The sequence below is a fragment of the Etheostoma spectabile genome, unplaced genomic scaffold (genome assembly GCF_008692095.1).
Source record: "Etheostoma spectabile isolate EspeVRDwgs_2016 unplaced genomic scaffold, UIUC_Espe_1.0 scaffold00018802, whole genome shotgun sequence".
Classification (NCBI taxonomy): domain Eukaryota; kingdom Metazoa; phylum Chordata; class Actinopteri; order Perciformes; family Percidae; genus Etheostoma; species Etheostoma spectabile.
Genome location: NW_022604477.1, coordinates 10417 through 28522, shown reverse-complemented (window position 1 = coordinate 28522; position 18106 = coordinate 10417). Strand labels below are relative to the sequence as shown.

Sequence of the window (18106 nt, the reverse complement as noted above, 5' to 3'; positions counted from 1 at the left end):
TCTCCATATTGATCAAAGTAATTGTCGTTATCATTTTGGCCATAATCATGCAGCTCAGAGAGATTTTATCAAACCAGGTTGGGCAAGTAACCTTTCTGCTGACTTCTTGTAAAAAAAATCAAGTAACATCACTCAAAGAAAACTACTGCGATGGCTGGGAATCGAACCCAGGTCAACTGCTTGGAAGGCAGCTATGCTCACCACTATACCACCATCGCTGGGCAATACAATGTTCACTTCAAATCTTGTAATACATCTGGGCATTGAGACTGTGAAGTGCGCTCTATCACTGAGCTACAGCCCCTGATGATTCAGAAATTCCCTCCAGGGGGTCCTGTGTTATCACATTCACAACAATGGGAAGTGCATTCATATAGATTGTTGCCCTTTGATAGCTCAGTTGGTAGAGCGGAGGACGGTAGAGGCATAATGCTGAAATCCTTATGTCGCTGGTTCAACTCCGGCTCGAAGGAGTACTCTTTTCCAGAGTTTCCCTTCAGGGATCCATAAAGAATAAATGATTTTGATGTAGAGATGGACAGACGACCCAAAAGCATAATACTTCTTGTCATACATAACAAGAAAAAAAAAGAAGAGGTGGGGGAGATAGAGTTAAGCCCTGACAGAATAGACAATTACAGACAAAAGTTGTGAAATAGTGCCAAGTGTGACCAAAAGAATTGGGAAAAAAACTAACTTCTCTTTTCACCTGTTTTGTACAAAACAAAAGATAACTTTCACCGAATCCCTCAGTTAAATCACAGTCAATATTTGTCTCACAAACTGTCTCAATGTCCAATTTAAATCATTTATCCGACAGAATTGAAACTTTAACTTACCCCCGCTGTTTGAAATTGCTTCCTTGTCTTTTGGATTTCAGAGTTGAATCAGCAGAGCTCTGCGTGGTTTCTGACCCTCTGTCTCTCAAAGATGTTTGGCGAGGTTTAGAGGCAGGTGACCATCAGATCCTTGGAGTGCACCGTCATCTGATACCTCCTTGAAATCCTGCCGACAACGCCAAGTTTGTTTTGGAAGTTTCTTGTTACAGCGAAGGAGGAATTTTGTATTGGAGAAGAGACCTTGTTGAAACAAAATAAAGACAGGCTGCAAACTGGATTACAGGTTTTGGTATTTGGTGAAAAGGTTTAATTGTTTTCTCGAGAAAACAATTTGATGACAAGAACAGCTTTCACAATGCACAGAGTCACAGAGTGACAACAGTTCTGTGTGAATACAATCAGTAATACACCTCTTTATATCCAGTGCCCCCAGAGGAAAACCAAACCTTGTTTGGAAACCAGTTTAATCTTAAACATAACAGTTAGTGGACCTCAGGCAGACAGTTGGAGCTCTTACGTATTTCTGAATCTGCCCCTCGTGTGTCCAAGTTTCCTGACCGGTCGTTGTATCTTAGCAGAAAAAGGACATCTTGTCTCTTGGATAGGCTATGGTCTCGACCTGGGACCTGCTGTGATAAACACCGCTTTAGACAACTGTTTCTGTCAGACTTTATGCCATTTTGTCCTTGGTGGGAGAATGCAAAGTCATAACAAATCCAGTTGTCTCCTACAAGGAGAAGACACTGAGGAAAGATACAGAAGTCATATCCTCTGAGAGGCATTGGAGATCTTATTATGAACAATTGATATAAAAATCATTGGTTAAATGTAATTTTCCGTCACAAGTTACTGCTTGAAAAAACGAAAAGAATTGTTATTGAGATAGAGGCAGATGAAGTCTTTATGACCCATCAATGATGACAAAAGGATACATCCTCTGTCGGGGGTCTGATTTAAAGGAAATGGTACTCTTTAAAAGTGTTGGGGTTCTAGCGTTAAACTAATGAGGAAGAATTTGACAAATCTAAATCAACCAAAAACAAATCCACGTACTTGTTCTTTCAAAACCTATACCTGAATCTTTCAAGTCCTAACCATTCCCTGACCGGGAATAGAACCCGCGGCGGTGAGAGCGCCGAATCCTAGCCACTAGACCATCAGGGAGTCACATCTATCAAGTTTATCTTTGTAAATGTGAGTTTCCTTTTCACTCACTGGAATGACTCATGTTGTTTTAGGCGATGAATGGCTCCTGGCTAGAGCTTCAGAAGGCAGGACATGACAGATTACACATCTGTCACACAGTCAGTTTGTAGTCTTAAAACAGAACAAGAAGACGGCGATAAGACTAAGCTGATGAATGTAGCAGTAGCAGTAGTGGTGTAAATCACCGTAGTTTTAGATGTTAAAATGTGCCCTCAAGAAAGCTACGGGATTACTGTGGGCTAGGTTAACTGAAGATTTTGAACATTGTGAAAATTAACAGAACATATGAACACGTAAAACATACGGGCATATTACATCTACCTGCAGTCTCAGTCTTTGGATGGTATAGGTAGTGTATCGCTACCGTGACGTCCAAAATGGGCCCCGTCACAGTTACCGACAATTTTGGCAATGAATGTGTATTTCACATTTAACACTTACGATTTGGTGGCTATTGAAAACAGGGCATTGCGAGTACAGATATAAACAGCAGAGGCAGCAAGGAGTTTACCAAGTTGCCTCTCATAACTTTAGGTACATTACCTAGCAATATCATAAGAGTTAACCCCATCTGATACAACTGCAAGTCATCACATTGGTTATCTTCCAGTTATGTAACATTTGCAAAGGGCAGTGGTGGAATTTGAAGCCACGCCTCCAGAGAGACTGAAGCCTAAATCCTGCGCCTTAGACCTCTCGGCCCCACTACCTGCATGTAATTGTCCTCCACATCGTGACACGTACAGGGACCCTAACTAATCAAATGCTCGTTAATGTTATTGGAAAAAAACTATTGCAAGGCAAAAGCCAGTATTTTATTAAAAAACGTTATCACTCTTTGTCATTGTTTCTGGCATTGTTGATTATTAGAATAATGTAACCAGCATTACCTCCTCACCGCGTGTCCTCCTGAGACAGTACTGACTCCTTCTTACTGATCTTTGCATCCACCACATGATCAGTCATGGCTGGCACACCCTCCTGCCTGAGCTGCTCTCTCTTTGCCCGCCGCAACAGAGAGAGGTCTCCTGCATCCCACTCAAATATGCAGGCAGAGAGACAGCTCATGAAGGTGGGGTAGAGGGAATGAGCGTCAGTGGTACACCCGACAGCCAGCCTTCGCATGAAGTACCGGATGTCCAGCTGTATCTGGAGGTCTGGGCACTCTCCAAACCTTGTCTGCAGCTTGCTGGACCCCTCACTGATGCAGCACCCACAGTCCACATACTGCAGCAGTGGGGGTGCACATAAAATGCACGTTTAAAATACAATATACACCAAGTTCATTCATCAGCCATTTCTGTTCATTTGGCCTAATTATGTTGTTTGTACACTTTGTACACTGTACAATGGAGCCTCCGCTACCTTCTACCTACCTACTTCAGTAAGCCAGAGCTCAGGGTAGTCTGATCTGGCCTCCTTTGGCAGGTGATTACCAAGTTGGAAACATTACTGGCCCACTGGTGCAGCTCGAACCCTCCGGAGGCTAGGAGAGCCTGTAGCTTTTCCACTAGCTGTCTGGCATTCCTTCATTTTGGCAGGCTCTGGAGGCAGTTATCCACGTAGAAACATCTAAACATGTGGAAGGTCCCATCAGGAAGCACAGTGTATGCTCAAGAAACTTTGTGGTCTTTGTCAAAGAAAACATTTGCAAGTCCTTCAGGATGTTAACTGTAAAACACCAAAGGAGGAGCCAACAGAAAGGAGTTGCCTCATAAACACAGCTGCTGGAGTATTTTACTTGCATCGACCAATCGGGTGCTACTGAAGGTCATCAGAGTGATCCTGCATAACTGTAAGCACACCATGGACACCTACGCAATACTAGATGATGGTTCTGAGCGCCCAATGCACCTTCCAGCAGCAGCAGAGAAGCTTGGACTGAAGGGAGAAGTCGAAGATCTCACCCTCAGAACAATCCGGCACACAGACCTGTAGTGGAGCCAAAGTAGCACACTTATTAATTCCATCCATCCATCCATCCATCCATCTTCATCCGCTTATCCGGTATCGGGTCGCGGGGGCAGCAGCTCCAGTAGGGGACCCCAAACTTCCCTTTCCCGAGCCACATCAACCAGCTCCGACTGGGGGATCCCGAGGCGTTCCCAGGCCAGGTTGGAGATATAATCTCTCCACCTAGTCCTGGGTCTTCCCCGAGGCCTCCTCCCAGCTGGACGTGCCTGGAACACCTCCCTAGGGAGGCGCCCAGGAGGCATCCTTACCAGATGCCCGAACCACCTCAACTGGCTCCTTTCAACGCAAAGGAGTAGCGGCTCTACTCCGAGCTCCTCTCGGATGACTGAGCTTCTCACCCTATCTCTAAGGGAGACGCCAGCCACCCTCCTGAGGAAACCCATTTCGGCCGCTTGTACCCTTGATCTCGTTCAGATCAACAGGTGAAGCTATGTCAATCCAGGTGGAGATAGCTGGGATAAGTGCACGTTCACTGCTTTCTTAAATAGACCCTGGTATCGATCACAGATTTACTAATGCAGAGATGGAGAAGACGCATGTGTCATGTGTTTCACCCAATGAGCAGCAGCTTCTAATGGAAAGTAACGAGGAGGGGAAGAATATGCAAAAAGGGAAATACGGCTCTTATCAAACGGAGAGAAAAAGCCCAACATAGTGGACCGACTGAATGTGTGGGGTGTAAAAATATAGCCTTCGCCTCAAAAGTGAGCAGAGGGAATTAATGTTCCTCGGGAAATGGACCATGAGGAATTAGGCTTAATTTCAAACCCTTATCCACAACGTGAGAACAGGTTTTACAACCATATGCACAAATCTCTATAAGCTATATCTAATTCTTTGTACAATTAATGTTCATACAGAACAATCAGAAAGGGACAACAACAAGAAAAAGTAGTAAGTGACTTCAACACACGCTGTGAGCATATATGTAAAACAATATTCATGTTTTTTTATTCTTCTGACAAGTGACCGCACCAAAATAAAAAGATTAAGAAGCATTGTGGTGTTCCCGGTGTGATGAATGTAAACTACACTGTATATGACCAGTCGGCCATTAATATCATCTGGAATATCGCTACATTAATATCGTCACACTTAATCTTCGGAGCACGTCCTGTAACCTGAAGCTGAGACCACGGACGCTGCGCTGCTCATCTCTAATTTTACAGAGAGAGAGGAAACTGACGCGACGCACAGGTCTGCCGCCGGGCAGCAACCACCGGGCACCGGCCGCACGCCAGGCAGCCTCGACACACTACCATCCCACTGGGAAAAGTTCCACTCCGCATCAGGGTGCCAGTGCAACCATTTCTAACATCTGAACAAGTAGTAGTAGGGTTTAGATCAAACTCACGACAACAATAGTGACAAGTAGGCTAATGCAGGTTAATAAAAATAAAGCAGAGCACATGCAGAAGACAACGGAATAACTGTTAAACACGTTTATTTTGGATCAGAGTGGCAGCTGTTTGAACACATGAGACTCCAGGATTAATCTTAGCCCGGCTGTTAGCCTGCTCTGGACCAGGCTAGCCGCAAAGAATAAATCTCCATGGTTACTTGGCTGGTTTTGTGCAACCGAGTCCAAGCTAAATTCCTCCAGGATAACTTGAATATCTCGGATTAATCCCTTATCCTTGTTTCGTGCAACAGGCCCCAGGTTTTGTTTTGCTGTATAATATTGTTTTGCTGTTGTATAGTATTTGTTTTGCTGTTCATAATTTATGAATTTCCTGTGCGGCATCCTTGAGTACCAATAAAGGCGTCTTTAAATAAAACGTATTATTATTATTAGTAGTAGTATCAGGTGGCTGTATTGGGGTGGATCGGCTGTCAATCGCAAGATTAGCAGTTCCATCCCGGTGTAAAATTCTACGATCATGGCCTGTGCTGACCTCCTGTTCCTCAGATCAAACTAAAGTCTGGTGACAATGCATGTTCAAATTCTAAAACTTAAACCTATTGTTCTAGAACTGCAACTTAACATTCTAGAACTACAATGTAACATTTTAGAACTGTAATTAACAGTTTAGGACCGCAACTCTTAAAATTCTACAACTTCAACCTATTGTTCCAGAACTGCAACTTAACATTCCAGAACTGCAGCTTAACTTTCTAGAACTGCATCTTAACATTCTAGAACTTCAACATAACATTCTAGAACTGCAGCTTAACATTTTAAAATTTAAAGCTAACATTGTAGAATGGCAGCTTAACATTCTTGAACTGTAACATTTCAGAACTTTTAAGTACAATTTTTGGACCGCAACTCAAAACTTAAGAACTACCTGGCTAGCTCAGTCGGTAGAGCATGAGACTCTTAATCTCAGGGTCTAAATTCGAGCCCCACGTTGAGCGGTGATGTTTTAGAGAGTGGGAATCCCTGAGTTCTGCACAGTAGCAGGTGGCTGTATTGGGGTAGATCAGCTGTCATTCGCAAGATTAGCAGTTCCATCCCAGTGTAAAAAATCCCTGTAATTTACAAGACTAAAATGTGCCTGCATTCTACGATCATGGCCTGTGCTGACCTCATGTTCCTCAGATCAAACTAAAGTCTGGTGACAATGCATGTTCAAATTCTAAAACGTCAACCTATTGTTCTAGAACTGCAACCTAACATTCCAGAACTGCAGCTTAAAAGAAAGTTTATGTGTATTTGCATTAATCCAAAAGAAAGTTGATGTGTATATGCATTAATCAAAAAGAAAGTCGATGTGTATATGCATTAATCAAAAAGAAAGTTGATGAGTATATGCATTAGTAAGTAGACCTTGTGGCGCAACGACAGACTGTCAGTAAAAATAAACCTTTTGTTGTAAGAAAACTTGTTTAATTTGTTATGAATCTTTTTTGTAATTTTACATATGTTTAAAAATATCAGAAAACATATCGATATTGCAGCATTCATAATCAATATTGCAATATCACATTTCACACAACAATCAAAGATTGTTATATATCAGTCACTTAGACACAAAAAAGTAAGAAAATAGGGTTCAGGTTTTGAAAACGGAAGTCATCCCTTAAAAGTCATATTTTGTAAAAAGGGAGATTTCTGTGTCGTTTTTTATTCAAAACCAGGTTGATTTGCAACATGAATACTGTGAAAGAAACAAAACGCTTAATCCACGGAGAAATGCACACATGTACACTACCGGTCAAAAGTTTGGGGCCACTTACAAATTTCCATACCACTCCGTTATAGACAGAATACCAGCTGATCTGAGTGGGTGGCAGATCTTTAATGTAATATCTACATTGCCCATTATCCACAACCATTCTTTCAACGTTCCAAAGGCACATTATGTTCTGATATCATTAAAAAAAAACTAACTAGAAAAACATTGGAGAACCCTTTTGCAATTATGTAAGCACATAATGTAATCTGATTACTGCTGCCCTGATTAAAAAAGCAATGCAACTGATCTCAGCTGGTATTCTGTCTATAATGGAGTGCAATAGAAATTTCTAAGTGACCCCAAACTTTTGACCGGTAGTGTATATGCATTAACCAAAAAGAAAGTTAATCTGTAGATGCATTAATCAACAAGAAATTTGATCCGTACAAGTATAGTCTGTAGACCTTGTGGCGCAACGGTAGCGTGTCTGACTCCAGATCAGAAGGTTGCGTGTTCAAATCACGTCAGGGTCAAACGTTAGTAGGTGGCGGTAGCTCAGTATGTTGGGGGGTCCTCCCCCAGCAAGAATACCAGCATCAAAGGCACATCAATCAACTGAAACACATCTCTGTTTGTTACAGAGTGAGGCATCGCACTTCTCTTCCATCTTTGTTGAGAGTTGCACATGCAAAGTACCTAGGTAAGGATTACAAGCCAATCAGGAGCAGAGTATAGGCTGGACTACAGTAGAGCTGTTTGGAGCAGTGTTTTCTGTTGGAGATTCACGATCCCTAATACCTTTCTAAATCACTTACCCTGGTTCCTGACCCCTGCCCCCAGAGCAGGTAGCTCTGTTCCTTGGCAGAAACCTTTGTCTTTCTTTGAGTGTATCCATTGTAATACATTCTTAAAAAATGCATGTCTTTTGCTATGGTTAGGCCTCGTATCCAAACTACTCTGGCAGATGTTGTAGTGTCAATGTAACCTTGGGAAATAATTAGCAGATGGTAGATAGATCTCCCCATCGGGAAATAAACCCCAGTCTTCCGTGTGAGAGGCGGAGGCGACCATCCAAAGTTTCAGTAGTAATGTGGTTTTGTGTTGGAACAAGTTGCACTGTTTGAAATAAGCTTTTGAGATACAAGAACGTCTTCACTTGGGACAGCAATTGACTCCCAACCCGATGGGAGAAATCCTGAGCTTTGAGATTTGGAGGAGATGACTTTGATTCCGATTGCTTGACACTGGACTTCAATCTGCCCCAGTGGGCGCTGTAGATCACTGTTTGATGAAGCCAACAGAACAACATAATCTGGAAAGAGCAGAAAAGGAATTATAAGGTGCCCAGACTTGACACTCTCCCACCTTCTGCTGCGCCTTGTAAGGTGATGTTCATGTCCAGGAGTTGTGCTCTTTCCATTGCTTGAATATATTCCCATTTAGGATCAGGAGTTCTCCTACCATGCTGAACACATCTTGAGCCAAGGCACGCTTTCCCGAGTAGTCCCACGCGTTCGCCGGGACTTCCTCGAGGCCTTGTAGCATTGGTTAGCTGGTAGAAATGTCTCGCCGTCGGGGAATCGAACCCCAATCTTCCGCGCGACAGGCGGAGATACTGCCCATTATACTAACGAGGAATGCCCAAGCTTAATATTTGGCACATCAAGAAATAGGTGGCGCTATTCCAACATTTAGGCCACAGTCAATGCATGTAGAAATATTTATGTTTACTACATATTTGCTGTCATTCAAATCTATGACAAAGCATCTGTGACTGAATCTAGTTTAAAATCTCTATTTTGTAGCATTTTGAACATTTGCAATGAAAAGAAATGGTGCAGTTTCCCACAAATATGCAAAATAAATGTTTCCTTAGTGTAGTGGTTATCACATTCGCCTCACACACGAAAGGTCCCCTGTTCGAAACTGGGCGGAAACACATTTCTTTATTTGTATTGACTTTACACAATCAAACTCTGCGAAGTTAAACTCTCCATAACCTTCACGGAAAAATCTCCCTGACGTGAAATCGTGGCCAGGCCTACCGAAGTTTCCCCAGTGCAGTAGTCATCACATTCAGAGATTCAGGAATATCCTGTCTAAAATTGATGAAGAAAAACTAGTCCACGCATTTGTTACTTCTAAGCTGGATTACTCCAATTCTTTATTATCAGGCTGCTTAAAAGAGTCCATAAAGATTCTTCAGCTGATCCAGAATGCTGCAGCACGTGTTCTGATAGGAACCAGGAAAAGAGATCACATCTCTCCTGGTTTAGCTTCTCTACATTAACTTCCTGTAAAATCCAGAATGGAATTTAAAATCTTTCTTCTCACCTAAAAAAGCTCTTCATGTTCAAGCACCATCTTGTCTTAAAGAGCTCATTGTACCTTATTACCCTACCAGAGCACTGCGCTCCAAGAATGCAGTGTTACTTGTGGTTCCTTAAGTCTCCAATAGAAGAATGGGAGCCAGAGTGTTCAGCTATCAAGCTCCTCACCTGTGGAACCAGGTTCCAGTTTGGGTTCAGGAGGCAGACTGCGTCTCCACATTTAAGAGTAGGCTTGAGACTTTCCTCTTTGATGAAGCTTATAGTTAGTGCTGGCTCAGTTTTTCCTTGCCTCTTTCGCCTAGTGATTGCTCTTGGTGGGAATTTTCCGGTTTCATTAAATAACATCACAGAAGATGGTCTGGACCTGCTCTTTTATGAAAAGCGCAATGAGATAAGTGTTGTTGTGATTTGGCGCTACATAAATAAAATTGAATTGAATTAAATTACCTGAACCTCAACTTCCTAGCCTCATAGTTGATGTTTTACATTCTTGGATCCTTCTTAGCTTCCTGTCGTCTGCCTACGTTCCTGGATCCTGAGGTAGGTGATCATATCATCACTGAAAACCTATCTTTGATAGCAGGATCATTCTCAATCCTTTTGTATAACCTTTGTCTTTCTTTGAGTATATCCACTATAATACATTCTTTAAAAATGCATATCTAAGTCTAAGTCTAAACTAGATTCAGTCTAAGTCTAAGTCTAAGTCTATCTCTTGCTATGGTTAGGCCTCGTATCCAAACTACTCTGGCAGATGTAGTAGTGTCGATGTAGCCTTGGGAAATAATTAGCAGCTGGTAGATAGATCTCCCCATCGGGAAATAAAACCCCAGTCTTCCGTGTGAGAGGCGGAGGCGTACCATCCAAAGTTTCAGTAGTAATGTGGTTTTTGTGTTGGAACAAGTTGCACTGTTTGAAATAAGCTTTTGAGATGCAAGAACGTCTTCACTTGGGACAGCAATTGACTTCCAACGCGATGGGAGAAATCCTGAGCTTTGAGATTTGGAGGGGCTGACTTTGATTCCGAATGCTTGACACTGGACTTCAATCTGCCCCAGTGGGCGCTGTAGATCACTGTTTGATGAAGCCAAAAGAACAACATTAAAGTTACGTCCTCTATACAGTTTCCTTGTCAGCTCTGCGTCCAGCAAAGAAGTAACAGCGCCTTATGCTAACTAAAAAGCTTACAGCACAAGGTGGTCTCCCATCCAAGTACAAAGCCAGCCCAACCCTGCTTGGCTTCCGAGATCAAACGAGAGCGGTCACGTTCAGGGTGGTGTGGCCGTAAGCAACCGTACAGGGCGAAATCCAGCTATTTCTAGATGTGAAGACATGAAGGTTCTCAAAACTTGAATAAACAGCTTGGGGTTGAGGAATACTGAACTACATGTGATCACACTATTAGTTCACATTTACATTTTGCCACAGTGCCTTATGCTAACTAAAAAGATTACAGCACTAGGTATTCCCAGGCAGTCTCCCATCCAAGCACTAAGCCAGCCCAACCCTGCTTGCCTTCCGAGATCAGACGAGAGCGGGCGCTTTCAGGGTGGTGTGACCGTAAGCAACCGTAGAGGGCGAAATCCAGCTATTTCTAGATGTGAAGTCCTAAAGGTTCTCAAAACTGTTGAATAAACATCTTGGGGTTGAGGAATACTGAACTACATGTAATCACACTAATAGTTCACGTATACATTTTTCCGTAGCTTGCTAGTAGTTAGGGGGTTAGGGTTAGGGGTAGAGTTTTCGCATTGACAATGAATTGAAAAATCTCACTTCCAACATTCCAACCCACTTTCGCATCTACTAGACAGGAAAATGGAACTTCCAGATTCCATATTCCAAAATAAATAATTCAAAATGTGGAATTCTGGAAGCAGTTCACGAGCGACCACTAGAGTGCAGCAAAACCTTAAAAATTGCCAAATTCCAGATTTTGATCTAAAATTACAGAAAATGACCACTATGTGACCCACAGATTGCAAATTTTAATAGAAATTACTCTAAATCCATATTTTCATATATTATCATCTTAAAATCTTAAATATTTAACAGATATTTTAATTAAGTGTTTATTAACTTCCTTTTGTGTCATAAGTGTCAAAATTGACAGGATTTACCAGAGCGACCCCGGCATTCAGCCAAAAGGGTTCCTAGGTTTCTATTTCATTGTTGCTCCCCAAATGGGCCCCGAGACAAGGGCTAATGCTGGGAAGGGGCGAATATGCAATATTTGAATGGTGCATTGTAGAGCGACAAGCGAAGCATAGTTCAAAAGGGCCGGACAAGCTGAGCCTAGGCATCTTTGAGCCGAAGCTTTAACCACTTCCTGTCCAGCACTAGGGGGACCGAATAATGATAATTTTAATCTCTTTAAGTGTTGTATCTATTGAAGGGAAGCAGCCTGGGATTTGTCACAGATACCGTTGGAAAGCCCTCTAAGAGTTCTATCACGTACTTCAGGTTGGGGGATCATAGGGGGTGGAGGGGGTGATCTTTTTTTCCCTCAGTCACACATCAAAAAGAGAGACATTTTCAGAAACGCCTCGAGACGCTCTCAAACATATTTCAGCGCCTTTCAGCTACTGCCATCTTTGGGACCAAATTTTGCTTGAGCATGGCTAAACATACAACTTCTCGAAGCTCTCCATGTCCTGAATATAGCTGTCTTAAAATGAGCTGGCTAAGTTGTATCGTTGCAGAGAAATTTGTTCTAAAGTTCATAAAAATTTGTATGTGTTAGACCAGAATTTGGAATCCGGAATGGTAATGTGGGTGTGATTGATGACATCATGGCTAGGGTTGGGTTAGGGTAAGGTCCATCAAAATCTGGTCATGGGTACAAATCCTTCAGCATAACAACATGTGTGATGCAGAGATGGCTAGCTTAATTTTGAAAATGTCATGAAAATTGGCTGAAAAGCTGAAAAAGGAAAAATGAGCTGCTCATGAGATGGAGAGGAACAGAGTGGGGGAGGGGCGAATTAGCAACTTTTGAAGGGTGCGTCAGAGAGCGACAAGCGAGGCATAGTCAGGAAGGGCCCGACCAGCTGAACAGATTGCATTGGTTCGGGTCTTTCTCGGTCAAAGTCATTCCAAATTACCATCTAAGTGACTTCCAGATTTTCATCTACCTAAAAAATGACTTTTTCATCCCTTTTGGGGCCTTCCTTTGGGGCCACAGGGTCAATAAAAAGGATAAGTCATACGGGGGACACCAGTTTGATTCAAAGCAAGTTTGAAGTCTCTGGCTTGTCACACAGCGGAATACGAGCCAAAAAGACATGATTATTGACTAGATGAGAATTTGGAAGCTGACCTTCTGACCCTTCATACATAAACGGCGATAACACAGGAATGCAAGAGGCTGGGGACAAGGGCCCAACTGTTCCCAACAGCCCTCATTGAGCTTTATAACATGTCAGAACCAGGTCCTAGTCCTCTTTTTAAGGGGCCAGCTCTGGTCTGACCAAAAAACATCAGCTCATGAAAACTTAGAGCCTTTTAGGGCCTTCTCTCTTTCTCCACCTCTCTCTCTCTCTCTTTCTCTGTCTCTCACCCATCTCTTTCCCTCTGTTGATCTCTTTCTCTCTCTCTCTCTTTCTCTCACTCTGTCTCTCTCTCTCTCTGTCTCTGTTGGTCTATTTCCCCCCTCTCTCACTCTCTCTCTTTCTCTTGCTCTGTCTCTCTCTCTCTCACCCATCTCTCTCCCTCTGTTGGTCTCTTTGCCTCCTTCTCTCGCTCTCTTTCTCTCACTCTTTCTGTCTCTCTCAGTCTCTCACCCATCTCTCTCCCTCTGTTGGTCTCTTTCACTCCCTCTCTCTCTCTCTCTTTCTCTCTGTCTCTCACCCTTTGTTGGTATCTTTCCCTCTCTCTCTCTTTCTCTCACTCTGTCTCTCTCTCTCTGTCTCTGTTGGTCTCTTTTTCTCCCCTCTCTCACTCTGTCTTTCTCTCTCTCTGTCTCTCACCCATCTCTCTCCTTCTTTGGTCTCTTTCCCTCCCCCTCTCTCTCTCTCTCTGTCTCTTTATAGATAGCTGAAGAAAATGTTAGGGCACAGATGTAAAAATGGAATCTTCCAAATTTTCATCTGTCACATGATAAACCGATAGAAATTTGTTTTGTTTGCTTTTGAAGATAGTTGGTTAGTTATCTAGCTACATAATGCATGCATTCTATAGCTAATTTGTCATTTTGTGTTTTATATTTCTACTGTGGCCACTCACTCTGTTTGCAGTCATCGGCAGCCCAACAAATTTCAGAATTAACGTTTATGTAACCATCTGGGCTTCACAGGAAGACATAAAAAAGTTAATTTGTTTCTCGATTTGCTAAGCTAACTTTCCTTGGCAAGCAAACAGGAGCCACAGTATGTGAACAGGTTATTATAAACCGTCTGACAATACTTTTCATTGATTCCAAAAAATCCCAGCATGCTCCTGGTTGGAAACAATGGACAGAGGGACCAGAATGAGTGTTACGGAGCTGTGTGAGATTGATGACCTGGCCACTGGTTTGGTGTTGGACCCCATGCTGGGTTTCAGCACCCATAAAATGAACATCGGTCCCTTACCTGAGACCCACTGTTGGGGTTTTCTAAAAGAAACCCTGCTCAGCTTTCAGCAATCACAGGATTTCAAGACAACATTCAATACACTGACCTCTGGTGACTATTTTAAATCTATTGGAAGCCATCGTCAGCATCTCCTGAGGGAACACATCTATCACTACTGCAGTGCTTTCCTGTTGGACAGTGATGTTGCGATAGAGTCCACTGATAGATACTCTTGTGAGACCAATGGAGCAAGGGTAACCTCAACGAGGCACTGGTTTACAGGACAGCGTATCAAAGTCCTGCTGGGCTGCCTAGCAGACTTTAGACCAGCCAACAGTGCTGTGCTGAAGGCTGGATTCAATGACTTTAGCGTGATGTTTTCCTTACGCAAAAAATGCGATCAGCTCTGGCTCCGGCCAGCAAGTTACATCAACCATGACTGCAATCCAAATGAAAAGTTAGTTGCTTGCAAGTCCTTTGCCAATGTTGAAGTGATTAGGCCCATTTCACCTGGTGAGGAGATCACATTTTATTATGGTCCAAACTTTTATGGGGAAGGAAAGGAAATCTGTGAATGCTGCACCTGTGAGAGGAATGGAGACGGTCACTTCAAACAGAATCCTGTAAAGAGCACTACCACAGCCAACACAGAACCTGTGTCTCAACCTCCCAAAATGAAAAAGAATGGTAAAAGAACAGAAGCTGAAAGAAGAATATTAAGTGTGCTGGCTCATAACTTGTTTTAGCCGTGCAACAGAAAAACTGTTTGATTGTTTAAATTGTTTTTCCAATTTTTGTCATTAATATTGTGAACACTTGTCTTTCTTAAACTCCTCTACATGCAACAGGTTTCAATATTGGGAACAACCTTTTAGGCAAGATGGTAAGTAAAAATTAATAGGGAATTTAATTTGTGATAGTTTGCTGAGGAGGCAGAATCTTAATTTGGTGTATTATCTGCAGAGCACCAAAGTATGTGGAGTCTGCCACGCAAGCTTTAACAATCTGAAGCAACACCTTAAAGTGTCGCACACCATCCCTAATGAAACGTTCCACCTACTAATGAAATATGGGACTGCCCGGTAAGATTAAATCAAATAGTTTTCTCATATTTAGACATATATTATTGGCTTGATTTTCTAAACTGACTTATTTTTCATTTTCAATCGCAGAACTACAGTCAGCTTGGACTGCAGCCTGTGTGGGAGGAAACAATTAGTGCGCCTGGACAAGCACTTGCAAGATACACATAACATGATTTTAAATACAGTAAGTGTATTGGTTTTAATTTGCTGAAAAACACATGTGCAACATCTGTGGCAAATCTTATGTTTTATTCCTCTCAAGGTTTTGCAATTTTTAGGGCCCAAGCAACAAAAGAGCCAAAGGCCCTTTTTTTTGTGTTATTCTTTCTTTCTTTTTAAGGTATTTTTCAAGGAAATCAGCCTTATATGACAAACATCATCCGATTTACATGAAACTTATGTCTGGTCTTCATGTAATACTGAAATGACCCCTATACCTTAACCACGCCCACTAACACAAGCCATGCCCATTTAATACTATTAGAACCGTTTAAGGTAGCGTCTTATAAGAGGTCTTTGAACTCAGCGGGGAGTTCCTTCTTCATTGGTCATGCTTTGGACCGCCCCCTATGCGTAAAGACGCCCCCTTCCATAACCGGTGACCCATTTAAGGTATAGTCTTGTGTGAGGTATCATTGAACTCAGCAGGGAGGTCCATCTTCATAGGTGCCATTTTTTAATGTCTGAGGGCCGTGCAAATGCACGGTTGCGAGGAGCGGCGTCCACCAGTAACCCCAACGCTGCTTGCATCTTTGATATAATTTGTTTTTTAATAGGAAAGAGAACCGATCGTGAAGCAGGCAAAGAGAGCTGCCATCATAAAAGAGCTAGATGAGCTGCGGACGTCCGGGCCTGACAAGCCCATGGTGTCGGCTTTGGACATGGGTATAACCCGTCAAGATGGTACTTTGGTTGTGTTAATATTTATTTTACTCAAATTAAACATTAGCTTTCTACTGTTTTATTTTTCTATGGTGTTTCTGTACCAACATATACAGACATTTGGAAGCACCGAGTTTTAATTTCCATTTTAAATCAGTTAAATTTCATTTCAGAGGATGAGTTTCCTGACGTGGACCTAAACCTGGAAGAGGATTGTGTTGAGGAAGAATTTGAGGAGCAAATTAACTTTCCTTTGGACCCTGTCCCTGGGCCCCCCAACACAGACTGTTCCTCAGAGCAGACCCTCACACTTCCTTCCACACCTGTCCCTGGTCCCCCCAACATTGACTCTTCCTCTGAGCAGACCAGCACACAACCTTCCATGCCTCTCCCTGGGCCCCAAAACTTCCAGAGAGCTGACGGGCAGCCAACCAACGGTGAATTGCAACAACTACAAGCTCTTTGCTTCCCGGTTGCTGCAGCTGGAGAAAACCGTGGAGTATTTGTTGGCAGGGCAGACAACCAATGGCATCCCCTTCAAACCACCTCTATCGGCACAAAAAGGGGAACACATTAAAAAGGGGACAAGTGGTGATTCGCTATTTGGTAAGTTTTTCTTTGCTTTCCAGTTACAATTTTGGTGAGCGGGGGCACAATTACAATTTACAGTTTGCTAATTATTTCCCTTTTCACCTTTAGTTTCTTGTGGTTGTCCAACTAATGTTTTTTTTAACTGCAGAAAAGATACTCAAAGACTTCCAGGAGTTTCGCCTTGGCTCCAGGACCGGAAGGAAGGATGCAGAGAATGCAAGGCAGTCATCAAGCCACGGGCTTAGATTTTGTCTTTACATGGCTGCTGGCATGCCAACCAACACCATCACCGAAGACCTGAGGTTTCTCACACAGATAGACAAGTTACGGGCGTAAGTATTTTTCATGTGCCATGCTATTACCATGCACAAAATACTTACAACTACAAAACAAATGGAAATTATTCTCTTATCTATTGATTCCAATTTTTGGATTTGATTTTAATCCACAGTGTTTTATAATAGATGAGAATTAATGACTTGTAACTCATTACAACTTCCCACAGCTGGACAACATACCTTCAAAAAAAGGATATGCACCGACAACAATTAAAAACATGCTAAACAACATGATACTGTTTTTTAAGCATGTAGAGACATCGTTTGCAAAGGAGAGCAAACTCAAAAAAAAAGATTTCCTGACACTGCAATACGAGTTAAAAAGAATTGTTGCAGATGTGCATAAGCATCTCGTCATCCACCGGCAGAAGGTGTTACGCCATAAGTCAGGTAAATGTTTTAAATTTCTTTCCTTCAAAACTGTATGTCCTATATATATTATAACCCTAACCCTGACACTATATATATATATATATATATATATATATACATATATATTGGCTGTCTGCCAATAGGCCTAAAACATAACATATATGATTATAATGACAGAAACTGGGACTCCAGGTTAACAAGATTCTGACTTATTAGAAAGATATGAATTCAATTGTGATTCTGTGAGAATTCACAGATCCAATTTCTATTTTTAGTCTTTCCCCCTAACATGTAAATTAATCTACATGTATGTGTGTGCTCAAATACGGCTTCTGGAAATAAACTAAAGGATTAAAATATGAATGACTGAACTGAATTAATGAAGAAGTTCCCCAGCACATTGACCAGGAGTTCTTCTTGATGCCTACTGTCTCAAACATCTCTAGCTAGTTAGCGCCATCAAGCCTCAATGATTTACTGTGAATTAATGCAGAATGCTGAATCTGTTGAGTTGTCTTAGTCGTGCGTCAAACGTAGGCCTACAGTAGCTGTATTACCATCCATTTAGATTAAATATGGTATTGATGACGTAAACAATAATAACGATAACTCCAGTGAAATGATGTGAAAGTTGAGAGCTAGATTAGGACTGGATTAAAGCTGATTCTGGTTTCCAACTTCACCTCAAGTGTGTCTGGTAAAACAGACGGAGACAACTTCTGTCTAGCTAAGTTTCCATCCACTTGCCAACTGAATTACAGTGTCTGAAGTTTGGTCAAAAAAAAACAAAAACTCATGCGAATAAAGCTGTGGAACT

The 18106-nt window shown here is 42.2% G+C and overlaps 3 non-coding genes and 1 pseudogene across 3 annotated transcripts; 2 read left to right on the top strand and 2 right to left on the bottom strand.

Moving 5' to 3' along the window:
* Window positions 1-146: 146 nt before the first annotated feature.
* trnag-ucc (transfer RNA glycine (anticodon UCC)) lies at window positions 147-218 on the bottom strand. Its single transcript has one exon. It is a non-coding gene; the product is annotated as a tRNA-Gly (tRNA).
* Window positions 219-7599: 7381 nt separating this feature from the next.
* Window positions 7600-7671, top strand: trnaw-cca (transfer RNA tryptophan (anticodon CCA)). The gene has a single exon. It is a non-coding gene; the product is annotated as a tRNA-Trp (tRNA).
* Window positions 7672-9004: 1333 nt separating this feature from the next.
* Window positions 9005-9077, top strand: trnav-cac (transfer RNA valine (anticodon CAC)). The gene has a single exon. It is a non-coding gene; the product is annotated as a tRNA-Val (tRNA).
* Window positions 9078-10915: 1838 nt separating this feature from the next.
* On the bottom strand, window positions 10916-11034 carry LOC116682473 (uncharacterized; annotated as a pseudogene).
* Between the last annotated feature and the right edge of the window lie 7072 nt (window positions 11035-18106).